We start from the raw sequence: 14,563 nt of genomic DNA, 5'->3' as shown, positions 1-14,563 counted from the left end.
CTACTAAAAATACAAAAAAATTAGCTGGGCGTGGTGGTGGGTGCCTATAGTCCCAGCTACTTGGGAGGCTGAGGCAGGAGAATGGTGGGAACCTGGGGGGCGGAGCTTGCAGTGAGCTGAGATCATGCCACTGCACTCCAGCCTGGGCAACAGAGCAAGACTGTGTCTCAAAAAAAATAAATAAAATAAAATAAAATAAAATATCACAAAGCAAGTGGAGGCAGGGTGAGATCACAGGACCACAGGACGGGGCAAAATTAAAATTGCTAATGAAGTTTCGGGCACGCATTGTCATTGATAACATCTTATCAGGAGACAGGGTTTGAGAGCAGACAACCTGTCTGACCAAAATTTATTCATCCTAATAAGCCTGGGAGCGCTACAGGAGACCAGGGCTTATTTCATCCCTTTGGCTTTGACCGTAAAAGGCGGTCACCTTAAGGGGGCCGTCTATAGACCTACCCTCAGGGCGCATTGTCTTTCTCAGGGATGTTCCTTGCTGAGAAAAAGAATTCAGCGATATTTCTCCTATTTGCATTTGAAAGAAGAGAAATATGGTTCTGCTTCATCCGGCTTGCCGGCAGTTAGTTCAAGGTCACCTCCCTTGTTCCCTGAACATCGCTGTTATCCTGTTCTTTTTTCAAGATGCCCAGATTTCATATTGTTCAAACATACATGCTCTACAAACAATTTGTGCAGTTAACGCAATCATCACAGGGTCTTGAGGCGACATATATCCTCCTCGGCTTACAAAGAAGATGACAGGGTTAAGAGATTAAAGACAGGCATAGGAAATCATGAGGGTATTGATTGGGGAAGTGGTAAGTGTCCATGAAATCTTCACAATTTATGTTCGGAGACTGCAGTAAAGACAGGCGTAAGACATTATAAAAGTGTTAATTTTGGGGAACTAATAAATGTCCATGAAATCTTCACAATTTATGTTCTTCTGCTGTGGCTTCAGCCGGTCCCTCCATTTGGGGTCCCTGACTTCCCACAACAGTGATGGATACCCTATTTACCCTGATGTTAATTTCATGCCTGTACCAAAATATCTCACGTAATCCATAAATATATACACCTACTACGTAACCACAAAAATGAAAAGCAAATTGCATACTAGAAGCTCCTAAAGAGGTAATTGGTCATTAATGAAAGCACTAGATAAAGCACTTTGTTTGCATAGGCATAACTGAGTATCTGCTGATTGTTCAAGACCTTTAGAGTTGATCTTATTAGATTCTATCATTCCCCTGCTTAAGGTTTTTTCCATTCTGGTTTTATTCTAAAAGTAACTTAGTATACAGCTAAATTCTCAAGATGGGATGAACCGTATCCTCTTTGCTCACCTTTTCAATCTCGTTTTCCTACCACTCTTTCCCCTGGCTCACTAGGTTCCAGACATGTTGCCCTTCTTTCAGGTATGTGGAAGTGCTAGACTTTCACCTAAGTCAGGGTCATTGCACAGGCTCCTCCCTGACTGGAAGGCATTTCAGTTTACTTTTTCCCTGGATGGCTTCTGTTCATCTTTTACGCCTGTTTAAATGTTACACCCTTAGACATCTCTAAACTCACTTGTGCCCCCTTTGTAATTCTCTCCTAGTAACTTTTCTTCATTGCTTTTCATGTAACTGTAATTGTGTATTTGCGCTTCAGTTGTTCAGTGGTTGCCCCTTCCATTACAATACGACCTCTACCAGATGTGACGACATAATGGATTTTTTCATGACTGAAGCTCGGGAACAGGAAAATGAGTTAAAATGCAATAAAGTGAGAGAAGGCAGAAGAGGCAAATTGAGAAAATTAAAGATACCTTTCAAAGAACTGCAGTCTCACAACCTTTTGGGGGAGGCAAACTGCTTTATTACATCTAAATGGTCCCAGATGATAAGATTGTAAAATAATAAGTCTTTTCTTCATGAGTGATCAAGAAACCCTAGAATGTGCAGAAGTTGAAGCTCTCATACATTGCTGGTGGGAATACAAAATGGTGTAGCCACTTTGGAAAAGTTTGGTAGTTTCTCAAAAAGCTAAACAGCACAACTCAGTAATTCCACTCCTAGGTATCTAAGAGAAATGAAAACATTTGCACACAAAAGTCATACATGAAAGAGTATAGCTGCATTCATAATAGCAAAAACAAAAAAATCCCTAAATGTCTACCAAATAATGTGGTATATCCATACAAAGGAATATTGTTCAACTATAAAAAGGAATGAAGTATACGCTATACTGTGGATGAGCCCTGAAGACATGCTAAATCAAAGAGCCAGACAAAAGGCCTAAGTGATTAATTCATTTATATGAACTGTGCATGACAGGGACATCTAGACAGAAAGCAGATTAGTGGTTGCCTAGTGCTGGGGAAGTAGATGTGAGGGTGAACACTAATAGGCATAGGGTTTTTTGGGGGGATAAAATGTTCTAAATTTAAACTGTGGTGATGGTTGCACAATTCTGAATATACAGGTTGAGCATTCCTAATCTGAAAAATTTGAAATCCAAAGTGCTCCTAAATCTGAACCTTTTTGAGCACCGACACGACACTCAAGGGAAATGCTCACTACAGCATTTCAGATTTTTGGATGAGGAATGTTCAACTGGTAATGCAAATATCTCCAAATCTGAAATTCAAAACACTTCTGGTCCCAAGCATTTCGGATCAGGGATACTCAACCTGTCTTAAAGTCATTGACTTGCACACTCCAAATGGGTGAACTTTTTATGTGAATTGTATCTCAGTAAAAATGTTTAAAAAGATGGTCAGGTGTGGTGGCTCAAGCCTGTAATCCTAGCACTATGGGAGGCCAAGGTGGGCACAGATCACCTGGGGTCAGGAGTTCAAGACCAGCCTGGCCAACATGGTGAAACCCTGTCTCTACTAAAAATACAAAAATTAGCCAGGCATGGTGGCAGGCATCTGTAATCCCAGCTATTCGGGAGGCTGAGGCAGGGGAATCGCTTGAACTAGGGAGGCAGAGGTTGCAGTGAGCTGAGATTGTGCCATCGCACTCCAGCCTGTGGGACAAGAGCAAGACTTTGTCTCAAAAAAACCAAAAGTGAAACAAAACAAAGTTACAGATGACTCTTGTTACCTATGGTCAAGTCCTTGGAGCCAATGAATTAGTGAATGCTGAACCACTGCTTCCAGGAAAAATACAGAGGTTCCTGGGAACCTCTCATCACTGATTTCCATCCATCAATCAATATGTAACATTGTTTTTATGTTGTTTCTGTTTAAAGACATATTTTATATTAATATATTAAAATTGAATGGCCAATAGCACTATGATTCATGCCTGAATAAAGCTATCTGGAACACATATTTTTTCTGGAAGCTCTTCCTATACTCAGAATACCAGATAGCACTTTATTACTAAGCTTGGGGGTCATTTTAAACAGTAAAACCACCAACAAAAAGCACAAAAATGTGAAATATGTGGCACTAAATACTGTTAAAAGGACACTCATTTGTAGCGAGAGTTGAAACAATGGTGTCACCTTGTTCGACCTCAGCTGGGAACATGTAGATTGGGCACTCAAATATTTGGATGCTCTGTGCATACTGTGAATGACTATGGAAGTGCTGTATTACGGGGTTACAAATGCATTTTAGCAAACAGGTGAATTCAAAAAAGGAATCTGTGAAACATGAGGATAAAGTATATAAAAACCATTTCTACCAAATTTTCTTTTTTTTTTTTTAAGTTCTGAATTTCAAGGTCTAAACTTCAACCTCTTCATACAGCCGGATAGATAAAATACAGTATTTGAGATATACGCTTCAGGACTGGGTAAAAGGAAAAGTCTGTTTTAGAGACCTTAATCCTTAGTTTTATTCCTTCAGTATTTCTACATAACCATGTTTCAGGCTGATTCCTGAGTCAAGGGGCAGTTCAAAGGTTAAAGTGTTGTTTACATTTCATCAGCAAAAGTCTATTTTGAATTTTTGATCACAAATGCAGGACCTATCCTCCCCAGAAAGAGTCCTCTGCCACAACAGGGTTTAATTAAAAGGCACTTTAATTTTCAAATAAAAGAAATACTTATATCTGATATGTAAATATAGTTATATCTGAACTCTCTATGTAAGTATATATCTGGAATAAGTTGCTCATATCTGGAATCTGTACTCTTACTTCCCATGTATTTGTAGATGTTTTCATATACTAGCTACTCTGCCAATTTTAACGTCTAAAGTTTTGCAGTATTTGCTTTCAAAATTTTATTAATTTTAATTTTAGAATGGCTTTCAAGCCTCAACTCCTCTTAAAACAGACATCAGTTCTTGCTCATAGTTCCTTGTAAGAGGCTTTTGCCAAATTCAGAAATTTAGAGATAATTTAACTCTGTTAGGTTATAAGTAACACAATTTTGGCAGGGGGAGCAGTTATAAGTATCAAATGACTATTACACATCGTGTTTGTGAATATGAATAAGCCTAATCAAATGTCTGATTTTGGCTACAAAACTGTACTTTTTGGATCAGTATTTATACCCCTTTATTGGTAGTCAGCAGTTTTGTTTCTTTAAAAAGATGTTCTTTGATTGGTGAAAAACAATTGGAATTGGCTGATTAACTGGAACTTCCCAATTAAAACAGTGGGGTTTTGGTAGACACTCTTATTCATCAGCTTGAGAACTTGGAAGCACTAAGATACCGTGGCTCTTCAGCCTCTTTGATCTCTCATAATAACTTGAATACAATAGACTTTTTAGGCCTCTCTTCACTTAAAAAAAAAAAAAAAAAACCTCAATGCCAGATATTCATTCAACTAGCTCTTCCTGCCTAGAAACCAGTCCAATTAGTTCTCTGTGCTAATCGCATAAGTTTTGAAGTTTCATTCTTCAGTCCCACTATTGTTTTGTATGTGGTGGCAACTCTTCTCTTGCTGTTTTTTCCACTGTCTGTGACTGGCTTATTCTTCCTCTTGTTCTGAACTAGTAATAACCAGTGGGGATTGGTGGCACATTTAACCAGGGCCTTGTACTATCAAAACGATGGTCCTCTCCATTGCTATAGGTGATCAAAAGTAGAAGTCTGCCAGCATTTCTTATATTATTTTGATTAGCCAAATTACTTAGGGCTTATATTTGTTATCTTGCTGGCTTAAAAAATATATTTCTTAATTTTAAGAATTACATAACACAAACCGCTAGTAAAGATCTCTATTAAAAATAAATACTTTATAGGCCAGGCTCGGTGGCTCATGCCTGTAATCCCAGCACTTTGGGAGCCCAGGTGGGAGGATCACCTGAGGTCAGGAGTTCAAGACCAGCCTGATCAACATGGAGAAACCCCGTCTCTACTAAAAATACAAAATTAGCTGGGCGTGGTGGTACATGCCTGTAATCCCAGCTACTCCCGAGGCTAAGGCAGAAGAATCGCTTGAACCCAGGAGGCAGAGGTTGCGGCGAGCTGAGATCATGCCATTGCACTCCAGCCTGGGCAACAAGAAGAAAACTCCGTCTCAATAAATACATACATACATACGTACATACATACATACACACTTTATAAACATTCTCTGATAGAGCTGCCTTTATAGATTTCCAACTATGCTTCATTTGAAAAATTTAATTCAAAATCAACAGTTAGCGAAGTTTCTAGATTATTGAGAATTTATCCTGAGGTAAAGCCGACAGAATAGAATATCAGACCAATCTGATACATCTTATGAAGAAGTCACTTTGAACCAGACAGAAGGTTAAGCAAAGAAAATTAATTAATATAAAAATTCTATATCATTAAGAGATATTCCTTAAATAACATACCAATGAAAATGTGTTCATAAATGAAAAAACTTTGAAAAATAAAATCAGACAAATATAAAGCACTATTACCAACAATAAGATGTTATAAGTTTTAAATATTACAGACATTTTTATATTTTTGCTTAAAAAAGGGCTTATATGAAAAAAATGCACTGAAAAACATCATTTTTACACATGAAAGAACAAACCAGAAGAATTCCAAATTCAGATAGATTTTTGAAACTTTTTATTTATATTTTGGTCTTACAAATGATCACTTTTAAATGGACTTTTCTGTAAGAATGTAAAACTCAAAAATTTGCCAAGTATGTATCTGATCCACACAAATCCTTAGGAAGGTTTTCTGTGTAGTCTTCATTAACGCAAATCTTTGTGAATGTTTCACCCTTACTGCAGGATCTTGAATATGTTTTACAATAATGAAGCTACAAAGTTTTTATGCAGTGCATTCATTATAAACTATAAATAACATTTGTATTAAAAAGAAAGCTGCGTAATACAAAAATAGGAGAGACTCTGAGGAGCAGGCAATCTGTTGAGGCTCAGTATATCTTATTTGCTTTGTAGTCTGCTGTCATTTCTTTCAAAGAGCACACAGCACATGAGGCATAGTAATCATCTGTCTTGTTAACCTCTCTAATTTAAAAATCTGTTGTTCGTAAAACTGGACCAATTATCACAAACTATCATTTGCATAATTAACCACAAGTCTGTTACAAAGCATTTTGTTAGTGGTATCAACAAATGCAGGAGGATGGAAATTTATAAAAAATGGGTTTTGTTAAGCTTGCCAACTCCTTAGATATCATGGACTATACTGCCATTTCACAACTTAATTAGATGTTTAATGCCTCAAGTAAAAGACTGATCAATGGAAGCAAGCAAAACTAAATTATTTTGTAGGTGCTGTAATATTTCATTTGATAAGGTAACAAAAGGATAGGACAAAATTTAAGCAAGATTTATATGCGTTCCAACTTTTCACTCAGGAATTCTTCTACACTGTCTGTGTTCCATTTGAGAATGCTTAGTTCTTCAGCAATGTTCCCATTGTCATCCAAAAGCTTTAATATAGGGTCTGAACCACGGACATACTACAAAAAAGAGGGACATCATAATTACTTTCTGTTCAGAAAGAGCCTTCTCAGCCTCAACTAAGACAAAGCAATTCAATTCAGTTTAAATTAAGTAATTAAAAAAAAGCTTTTAGATATGACAATAAACAAGTCTTAAAGGAAATCTTTAAGGAGAAGAGTTTTACAGGATTTCGGAAAAAAAGGAGAATTTAAAAAATCATTAATTCATTCATTCATTCATGAGAAAGGGTCTTGCTCTGTCGCCCAGGCTGCAGTGTAGTGGCACAATCTCAGCTCACTGCAACCTCCGGAGACCTGATTTCAAGCGATCCTCCCACCTCAGCCTCCCTAGGACTACAGGCACGTGAAATTATTTTACTTTGAAAGAGAAAAATATATATTAGTAGCAAGACAGTTTATTTGGGATTTGAGCTTATTATTGAAACTAACAAATATGTAATGCCCACATGATACTCTCAAATGAATTTAAAACTGGATGGAGGCATACAAGTTCAAAATAATTGAGAAAATGATGGTATAAGAGCAATGTTTTAAAGTAGGCTGTGCATATAAATTTTCAGACACAGAAGCAATCACACACTGGATCAGTGCGTGATTTGGCGTAACAAATCTAATGATTTTAGTTGTAATCAGTTTAGAATTAGGCTGGGTTCCCGAAACTTCAAATCCATTAGTTGTGTCCGATATTTCTCCAGAGAGCTCTGAGAAATTCTAATTCTGGGTAAATATGACAACAGCCATTCATTAAGAGATCAAATAATTCAATTTTAAATTAAGTAGCATTGGATAACTAAAAATGTAGTTATGTAGTTCAGCAGTGATGACAGAGTTCTTAGAACTTCTTTCCAGAAATATGCTTCAGTTTATCTAGGGTATTCTGGGGTTGTGAACTCCAAAGATGGAGACTAGCTCTGATGTGATTATTAACACTTGGTATATTCCCAACCCACTTGTGGAGTTTAGAAAAACAGGCCATCCAGGCTAATGAATCAATATAACATTACTACTTAAACATTTTGGTCAGGTTTTTTTTTTTCTGAGACGGAGTTTCGCTCTTTGCCCACGCTGGAGTGCAATGGCGCCATCTCGGCTCACTGCCACCTCTGCCTCCTGGGTTCAAGCAATTCTCCTGCCTCTGCCTCCCAAGTAGCTGGGATTACAGGCCCCTGCCACCACAACCAGCTAATTTTTGTATTTTTAGTAGAGATGGGGTTTCACCACGTTGGCCAGCTTGGCCTCAAACTCCTGACCTCAGGTTATCTGCCCACCTCGGCCTCCCAAAGTGCTGGGATTACATAGGTGTGAGCCACTGCACCCAGCTTGTCAGGTTACTTCTTAAGTTAAAGATGTTTTTTTCTTTTTTGCTTGGATTTGAGATCCCAATATTAAAAAACTGATGCCGGGCGCGGTGGCTCATGCCTGTAATCCCAGCCCTTTGGGAGGCCGAGACGGGCGGATCACAAGGTCAGGAGATCGAGACCATCCTGGCTAACACAGTGAAACCCCGTCTCTACTAAAAATACAAAAAAGGAGCCGGGCATGGTGGCGGGTGTCTGTAGTCCCAGCTGCTTGGGAGGCTGAGGCAGGAGAATGGCGTGAACCCAGGAGGTGGAGCTTGCAGTGAGCGGAGATCATGCCACTGCATTCCAGCCTGGGTGACAGAGCGAGAGGAGTCTCAAAAAACAAACAAACAAACAAACAAAAAACTTACTATAATCCCAAAAGGAAATAAGAAATTAGATAGAATATAGTTTTAAAAATCCTCAACAAAATATGAGCAGTCAAATCCAGCAATGTGTATAAGGAATTATATGCCACTATCAGTTGCAAAACACTTATCTGATAAAGAACTTGTATTCAAAATATACAAAGAACTCTAAAGTTCAGCTTACCAAAAGACAAAAAACAAAAAACCTCAAGTAAAAAGTAGGCAAAAAAACACAGACAGACAAACAGGACCACTCAAACTTAAAAACTTCAGTGCATTGAATGAAACAATGAACAGAATGAAAAGACAACCCAGAGAAGGGGAGAAAATATTTGCAAATCATATATATCTGATAAAGGTTTAATATCCAGAATAGATGGAACCTCCACAACTTAACAACCACCACCAAAACCCAATTATAAAATGGGCAAAGGACTTGAATAAACAATGTTCCAAAGAAGATAAACAAATGGTCAACAAAATGTTCAACACCATTTATTTTAAGAAAAATGGAAATCAGGCCGGGCGCGGTGGCTCAAGCCTGTAATCCCAGCACTTTGGGAGGCCGAGACGGGCGGATCACTAGGTCAGGAGATCGAGACCATCCTGGCTAACACGGTGAAACCCTGTCTCTACTAAAAAATACAAAAAAAAAACTAGCCGGGCGAGGTGGCGGGCGCCTGTAGTCCCAGCTACTCAGGAGGCTGAGACAGGAGAATGGCCCGAACCCGGGAGGTGGAGCTTGCAGTGAGCTGAGATCCGGCCACTGCACTCCAGCCTGGGCGACAGAGTGAGACTCCGTCTCAAAAAAAAAAAAAAAAAAAAAAAAAAAAAAAAAAAAAAAAAAAAAAAAAAAAAAAAGAAAAATGGAAATCAAAGCCACAATGAGATAGTACGTCATACCTATTAGGATGGCTACTATCAAAAAGCAGAAAATAACAAGTGTTGACAAGGACACAGAGATATTGGAACACTTGTGCCCTGTTGGTGGGATTGTAAAATGGTGAAGTCATTATAGAAAACAGTATAGAGGTTCCTCAAAAAATTAAAAACAGAATTACCATATGATCCTGCAATTCCGCTTCTTGGAATATAGACTCAAAAGAACTAATGGCCTTGAAGAGGTATCTGCACACCCAAATGTCATAAAAGCATTATTTACAATAGCCAAGGGATGGAAGCAACTCAAATGTCCACTGATGGATGCATGGATAAAGAAAATGTGAGCTGGGCATAGTGGCTCACGACTGTAAATCCCTGTTCTTTGGGAGGCTAAGGCAGGAGGATCGCCTGAGCCCAGGAATACAAGACCAGCTTAGGCAACATAGCAAGACCCCATCTCTATAAAAAATAAAAAAAATTTAGCTGGTCATGTTGGTGTGTACCTGTGGTCCCAGCACCTTGGGAGGCTGAGGTGGTAGGATCGCTTGAGCCTCAGAGGGTGAGGGTGCAGTGAGCTGTGATCACATCACTGTCTTCCAGCCTGGGTGACAGAATAAGACCTTGTCCAAAAAAAAAAACTGTGTATGTATGTGTGTGTGTGCATGTGTGTAGTGGAATACTATACATTCTTAAAAAGGAAGGAAATCCTGTCACATAGTACAACATGGATGAACCTTGATTCACATAAATCAGTCATAAAAGGACAAATACTCCACTCATAGTAAGTATCTGAAGTAGTCAAAACTATAGAAACAGAGAACAGGTAGTTGTCAACGGCTGGCAGGAGGGCGGGGGTGTTGGTGGGCACAGAAAGATTAAGTGTTTAATGGGTGTACAGTTTCAGTTTCACAAGATGAAAAAGTTATAGAGACCTCTTACACAACAATATGAAAATACTTAAAAATGGTTAAGACTGTACATGTAATATTTTTTACCACAATTTAAAAAAAGAGAGCAAAAGATCTGAACAGACATCTCATCAAAGACACACAGATGGCAATAAACACATGAAAAGATATGCAAATCATGTATCATTAGGGCACTGCAAATTAAAACAACAATAAAATACCACCACATACTTATTAGAACAACTAAAATCCAAAACAGTGACAAAACCTAAAGCTGGTGAGGATGTGGACCTCTTAATCACTACTGCTAGGGCAAATGTAACATGATGTCATCACTTTGGAAGACAGTTTTGCAGTTTCTCACAAAGTTAAACAATCTTAACTGTATGATCCAGCAATTGCACTCATAGTTACTTACCTCAATGAGCTGAAAACTTCTGTGTACACAGAAATTACACAAAAATATTTATATTAGCTTTACTCAAAATTGCCCAGAATTGGAAACAACCAAGATGTCATTCCACAGGTGAATGGCAAAACTGGTATAACAGAGTAATATTCAGTAATAAGAAGCCAATCTGAAAAGGCTACATATTGTATGGTTCCAAATATGTAATAATCTGGAAAAGGCAAAATTATAGAGATAATAAAAAAATCAGTGGTGGCCAGACGCAGTGGCTCACACCTGTAATATTACCCAGCACTTTGGGAGGCTGAGGCGGGTGATTCACTTGAGGTCAGGAGTTTGAGACCAGCTTGGCCAACATGGCAAAACCCTATCTCTCCTAAAAATACAAAAAAATTAGCTGGGCACGGAGGCATGCTCCTGTAATAAAGCTACTCAGGAGGCTGAGACATGAGAATTGCTTGAACCCAGGAGGTGGAGGTTGCAGTGAACGAAGATGGTGCCACTGCACTCCAGCCTGGGCGACAGAGCAAGACTCCGTCTCAAAAAAAAAAAAAGAAAAGAAAGAAAGAAAATCAGCGGTTGCCAGAGGGTGGGGAAGAGGGAGAGAAATGACCTGAAAGTGTGAAGGATTGGAGATTTCTTAGGGCGGTGAAACTATTCTGTATGATACTGTAATGGTAAATATGTAATATTATGCATTTGGCAAAACTCCTATAATCACATAACGCAAAGAATGAATGCTAATGTGAACTATTAAACTTAATTAATATATCAATATTGATTCATCAATTGTAACAAATGTACTATACCAATGTAAGATGTTATAACGGGAAAACTGAGGGTGGGGGTGGGGGCCAGGGAGTGTATGGGAATACTCTTTCCTTTGCGTTCAAATTTTCATAAACCTAAAACTGCTCTAAAAAATAAAGTCTATTAAAAAATTATTTTTCAGTGAAATTAAAAATTTAAATTGATACATAATATCTGTACATGTTTATTGGGAAAATCATTTATTCAAATATCTACTTTAATTATAAAATAAAGAAATTAAGGCTGGAAAAAAGAGATTTCCATTACAATCACCTTACCTTGATTTGTAGTCCTCTGAACAATTTGGGTTTATCACTCCTAACGAAAGCTTATAAAAAAAGAAAAAGATTCAATAGTTCACTTCCAAATCCAAGCTAGCTAAAAAGATTAATATAAAAGTGGAAATAAACTTAACAAATCAAGCATTATATCCTATATGAAAAAAAAGAAGAAAATTTAAACATCTATAGATAAATGGAGAGACATACCATATTCTCCAATATTTTAAGACATTAATTGTTTCAAATTAATAGAAATCCCAAATTCCAATAGGATTTTAAGGCTTGACAAAAATGATAGCTCAATTTTAAGAGTAAATGTGTAAGAATAGTCAAGGCAGTTTTTAAAAAGTAAGATATGGAAAGATAATTTGTTCCACTGTTTATTAATACACTATGTGATACAGATACCATAACAGAGAAAAGAATAGAATAGGGAATTAAAAGAGATAAAAATGTCTGGGAGAATTTTTTAATGTGCTAAAGCTATCAAATCAGAGAGAGGGAAAGGGGAAGGGGAGAGGGAAAAAGAGATATATGTTTGCCTGGCGGTGTGCATGGGTTATTCGATAAATACTTCTGAGAAAACTGCCAAACTGTTTAGAAAAAAATAATCACAGAACTAATAATCAGTCATGATAACTGCTAAAAAGGAGAGGTTAAAAATACTACCAAAGCCTACAGCACAGAGAAAAATATGGAATATAAAATTCTACTCCTAAGTATGACCCAAAAGGAAATGTTTTATAGATACGCCTATGTAAAAATGGAAACATCAGGACAGCAAAACACCACCATAAGCAAATTAAAAAATGACAAACTGAAGAAAATTATCTCAAATATATAAAAGGGCTCTTACAAATAATTAAGAAAAAACACTATGTATAGCAATATGTACAAATATACAAATGGTCAATAAACATTTGAAATAAATGTTCAACTTCACATATAATCGAAGAAATGCCCAAACAATGAGGTACTCACATTCAGAATTACAAAGATTAAAAAGAATACTAAAGGGTAGAGAGGGAACAGGGAGAGGGATTTTGCTGGGAATGAGCTATGGGAGGAATATAAATGGGTACATCCTTCCTGAAGGATATTCAGCAAAATCAACCACGAGTCTTAAAATGTACATAGTTTGTAAACCTGCAAGTACACTTCTGGGACTTTCTTTATTCTGAGGAAATAACTTATAAAAAGTCTTGCTAACCAAGTCTGAAAATCTGGAAATAATTTAAATGTGTAAAATGATATTGGTCAAATAAATTAATATGAACCACATAATCATTAAAAAAAATTATGATCTATATTTAGTGACAAAGAAAACTTATATGTGTAAAAAGCAAGGATTTTCCCTGTTTCTTTTTCTTCAATTTGTTTCCTATTGTTGTTTCAAAAAGGTGAGTATTTTCATATGCAAATGAAAAAGCCCTAAACAAATCTTAAAATATATACAGTGGTTCAAAAAACATTTACTGTTATTATTTTAATAAAGGCCTATACGTGGGGCATTTATTTGGGAAAGTTTTAAATGAATGTTTTCCCGTTTTGGATGCTATCAATCTATAATTTACCAATTTTCAATAATGATCATGCCTAATTAATTCAAATTAAAAGGTGTGTAATACATTTTCCTTTGTTTCTTTTTTTTTTTTTGAGACGGGGTCTCACTTGGCTGAGCGAGGGGTCAGCCTCGGTCTTGCCCAGGCTGGAGTGCAGTGGCGTGATCTCGGCTCACTGCAACCTCTGCTTCCTGGGTTCAAGCGATTCTCCTGCCTGAGCCTCCTGAGTAGCTGGGACTACAGACGCGGGCCACCATGCCCGGCTAATTTTTTGTGTTTTTAGTAGAGACAGGGTTTCACCGTGTTAGCCAGGATGGTCTCGATCTCCTGACCTTGTGATCCGCCTGCCTTGGCCTCCCAAAGTGCTGGGATTATAGGCGTGAGCCACTGCGCCCAGCCTGTAATACATTTTTCTAAAATAAAAGCAATTGTTTCATTTAGATACTTGATCATTCTTAATACCAGTTATTGATCATTTGCATAATTCTCATCTTAGATTTTATAGTGACACACATGCTTTTGAGTTTTTACTTTAGAATTAGATAGCAATAGTGCTATCAGTTTGCTTCATTATGAGAGTCTTCACATATTTGACTCAAATATCTCACCTAATCCTCCCCTACAAAATTTATTTCAAAATAAAACCAATTATGCTATTCTGGCTTATTAAAATATCGTTTTCTATTAACTTTATCCTTTAGGATTTTTCCAGTATTCCGCAAACTCCTGAATCCCCAAACAAAAATGATCTTGTGATTTTTATTGCCTTTAATGCTGTTCTGTTCCTCTGGCAAATGCTATTTGTATGTCTGTGCAAAATACTGTGTAACACGCAGTAACTGTGTCTACATGCCTTCTCTACTACATAAGAAACCTGGTAAAAGGACTATTCTTACATACGTTGTTTTGGATCCATAACAGAGCTTAGCATACTTAATAGTTCACTTATTAAAATGATTTAACAGACTGCAATAAGTGAACAAATTTAAAAGGAATACTAAGATGAGTCACTAATTACTATTTTCATCAGTTCTTTCCTTTTCTCTCTGCTAAACACAGATCCATAGCTTCCTAATTTTGAAAGAGAGGATCTGTTAAATACCTTGTAGCAGCAAATCACATTTTACAGGC

The 14,563-nt window shown here is 37.3% G+C and overlaps 1 non-coding gene across 5 annotated transcripts in view; it reads right to left on the bottom strand.

The window, feature by feature from the left end:
* Positions 1-5,984: 5,984 nt before the first annotated feature.
* SELENOF (selenoprotein F) overlaps positions 5,985-14,563 on the bottom strand; it is a 49,567-nt gene continuing 40,988 nt past the window's right edge. For 2 of the 5 annotated variants that reach the window (XR_006691175.3, XR_012418074.1), the window contains 2 exons: positions 11,868-11,917; positions 5,985-6,869 (listed from right to left, as the gene is read on the bottom strand). This is a non-coding gene — a transcript (selenoprotein F). Of the gene's footprint in view, positions 6,870-9,970; positions 10,064-11,867; positions 11,918-14,563 lie in introns of those variants that run through there. The other 3 variants (XR_012418069.1, XR_012418071.1, XR_012418070.1) reach the window with 2 other exon arrangements.

The sequence above is a fragment of the Macaca fascicularis genome, chromosome 1, assembly GCF_037993035.2.
Source record: "Macaca fascicularis isolate 582-1 chromosome 1, T2T-MFA8v1.1".
Lineage (NCBI taxonomy): Eukaryota > Metazoa > Chordata > Mammalia > Primates > Cercopithecidae > Macaca > Macaca fascicularis.
This window is presented reverse-complemented; position numbering and strand designations above follow the sequence as displayed.